At 36.6% G+C, this 3,646-nt stretch overlaps 1 pseudogene; it reads right to left on the bottom strand.

The window, feature by feature from the left end:
• Positions 1 to 665: 665 nt before the first annotated feature.
• On the bottom strand, positions 666 to 2,995 carry LOC107690217 (selenoprotein W-like; annotated as a pseudogene).
• Between the last annotated feature and the right edge of the window lie 651 nt (positions 2,996 to 3,646).

Below are 3,646 nucleotides of genomic sequence, written 5' to 3'. Positions count from 1 at the left end.
TGTATGTATGGTGTATTTAAATAAGTTAATTTAGCTGATGATTTTCATGACCTTATTAACACTGTGGAATATTTGTCATCAAGGCTATATAACAGCTAATTACACAAAATCAAAACACATAAATGGAATTAAAATGTTGATTGGTAAACTTATCAAATGTACGTTTACATTTTCATCATATCCCTATGTTCTGGGTCATTCAGATTATGCATTGCTATATTAACACCTTGTGGCATAGTTTATTGCTATTTTATTTCTTAAATGTACAGGGACAAAGTCTGTGCTGCCACCTTTTAGATAGAGCACCAATGAATGAAAGACAAAACACTTCACCATGAACATCTTTTATTGCATGAAAATCTTGGAACAATGCCAAAATAGTTCGTAAAATTGTGCGTTGTGCAGAGGCAAACAGAGAAAAACAAAAAAGACATGTCAAACTCAAAAGTAGGGTTGCAAAGGGAGAAACTTCCGGGAAACTTTCCAAAAATCCCTGGAATATTAAAAAAAAAATCCTGGAAAGTTTCCAAAATTTCTGGAATATTTCCGAAATTTACTGGACATTTTCCACCTTTTTGCAACCCTAGTCAAAAGCACCTCAACTTGACATGTTCTGTCCAAATTCTGTCTAATTTGATCATTTCCCTTTTTATTTTCCTTTATTATTTTCAACCGTTAAAGCGTTAATCTGAAGCAGTATACATAGGGAGTTTCCTGCACTGAGTGTCTTCTCCCGGGAAGAGCTGAGAGCATCAAGCAACATCCGTGCTGAAAACACTTTGGATGTCACCATCATTGTTGCACTGCCCAGGAGTCCAACAAACAGAGAAGAAAAACTGCTGAGAAAATATAAGACAAATTAGAATTAGAAGAAAGACAGAAATACAAGAAGAGGAGGTGTTAAAGGGATAGTCCACCCAAAATTGACAATTCTGTCATCATTTACTCACCCATGTTTTGTTCCAAGCCTGTATGACTTGCTTTCTCCTTTGGAACACAAAAGAAGGTATTTTGAAGAATGTTGGTAAGGAAACAGTTCCCACTGATTTCCATTGTATTTTGTCCATACGTAGAGGTCAATGGGAACCGATACTGTACATTCTTCAAAATAACTTCTTTTACATTCCACAGCAGAAATTCATACAAGTATGGAACGACACGAGGGATAGTAAATAACAGCAGAATTTTAATTTTTAGGTGAACTATCCCTTTAATATGTGTATTTGGCTGGTATTACAACAAAAAGGCTCTATGTCAGATTATTCTCACCTCTATGATCAGTTCACGCTTATTTCCCCATGGCCTGCTCAATGGCAGTCACAACTGCTTTGAATTTTGACTCCGAGTCAACAAATCCATCTCCATTCTGTCAAAAAATATATTGGCCAAATGTAAAATACTATAGATGTACTTTGCCATATTAGACTTTAGTAGCACACCGGTCAATCAAAAATACTATACTGTGCAATGGTTAAGACATGATGTAACTCTACAATGAAGTGCAATTTAAGTGAGAAACGGTATGAAGGCTACATCTGTGTCACATTATGGTAAATGCAATATATATATATAACTGTGACCTCTGAGAGTAAAGAAGTAAAAGAAGATCCATTTTTACCTTCTTTGAGTGCACCAACTTGTTGTTTACCTCCACCTCAAACCAGCCTGTGGTTGAGGGTGTGCCCTCGCCAGTCTGAGTATGGGAGATGATAGTAAAATTAGAAAGATAAGTATAAGAAAATATGTTGAGCTTTTGTACATGCACATTTAACAATACATGTTTACTTTTCAAAATTACAACATCATAAACAAATGACAATCATATAAATCACATACAATCTCAAGTTCGCCTGGGAATTCATCCTCAAGCAACGTCTTGAGTTTGGTGAACTGTTTGCAAAACAGAAGAGACAGACGTCATATAGAAGGACAAGATTCTCCCACAAGTTTTATATTGTGTTGTATTGTATTGTATTGATCATGTGAGTAAATAAAACTTACCTTGGGCCTGTATCCTCATCCACCACTAGGAGATGACAAACACACACACACACACACACACACACACACACACACACACACACACACACACAATCATTTAAATTACATTCACCTCATTGGTCAAAAAGTAATTTGCATGGTAACTAGGTTTTGTTTTATTCTAGGTAATGTTTCGTGAAAACTGAGATCCAGTGAATGAGCGAATGCATTTATTTACAGTAACCTTCCGGATTCCAGTCTTGTGAGCTACAAGACATGGCTCACAAACATGTAAAGAACACCCACACACACACACACACACACACACACACACACACACACACACACACACACACACACAATCATTTAAATTACATTCACCTCATTGGTCAAAAAGTAATTTGCATGGTAACTAGGTTTTGTTTTATTCTAGGTAATGTTTCGTGAAAACTGAGATCCAGTGAATGAGCGAATGCATTTATTTACAGTAACCTTCCGGATTCCAGTCTTGTGAGCTACAAGACATGGCTCACAAACATGTAAAGAAAAACGATTTAATCTATGCTGGTATTCAGACCATTCAACTGGACGATACTGCTGAACATAGAGAAACGCACGGGTGTTCCTGAGCGAGCGAGCAAAACATAACGAGCGAAGCAACAACTGCAACGATGCCTGTTTTGTCGTTGAATTTAGCATGTAGTTTAAGTCAGTCGTTTGGATTCTTAAAAATAAATAAAAAGGCGGATTAAGCCTCATCATCAGTGTAGCGAAATATACAGTGTAATACCAGTAAATGATGTGAACTTTGACGGTCATCCTGACAGCTGCTGCGGGTCTTGACTGGATGAAGCGGTGGTTGTGCTGTGGCGTGTGGTGCAGACGCTGAACTGAGCGAAATGCTTTCGGTTCTGGTAAATATTTTAATGCCGTTTCCTGGATTGTTAGGAAAGATCTGAGGCGGAGCAAGTGGAGAATTCTGCACCACCAAAACACACCCCTCGCGAGACTTTATCTACTTCCGGTGCACTACCCTTTAGCTAAGGGTGTTTACCAAACAAGGGAATTTTCAATATAGTTTCACAATTTTGTCACTTCACAGGATATTTGCCGTCAGCCGGGTATTTTCTCAAAATAAACAGGCAGTTTAGGACTTGACATTTTATTCTGCAGGAAATGGACTTGACTCGAAATGTTGATATGCACTAGTTCATAGGTCCTAGACATTCTTGAGAAGTGGAACAACACGGTGCAGAATTGAAAAAAATAAAACCTTGTGCTCAGACAAATGAAACTACATTTATGTATCTTATATGTACCAAGCTACTGAGCTATGCTTTGATACAACCTCCCAACTTTTCTCTTTTTTAACTAAATGTGTTTTACCTTGGACTGTAATATAATTTCAGCTTTATCTTTAACAGCATTCAAGATGTTTTTAACATTTCAAAACACATTCTCGTGTTAGCAGACAGATTACACTTTCACATGTGACCAACAATTCCACAACAAATATAAAATATAATTAAATATTATCAAAATATTCAACTGACGGAGGTGACGAAAAACTGAATTTGTTGTCATTTTAACTATCAAATACATTCAGTCAATTACTGTATTAAAATAAACAGTGAGTATGTTATTGTTTATAAAGCTTTTATTCAAG

The sequence above is a fragment of the Sinocyclocheilus anshuiensis genome, unplaced genomic scaffold (genome assembly GCF_001515605.1).
Source record: "Sinocyclocheilus anshuiensis isolate Anshui unplaced genomic scaffold, SAMN03320099.WGS_v1.1 scaffold2239, whole genome shotgun sequence".
Taxonomy (NCBI): domain Eukaryota; kingdom Metazoa; phylum Chordata; class Actinopteri; order Cypriniformes; family Cyprinidae; genus Sinocyclocheilus; species Sinocyclocheilus anshuiensis.
Note: the sequence above shows the minus strand (reverse complement) of the source record. Positions and strands in the feature narration are given on the sequence as shown.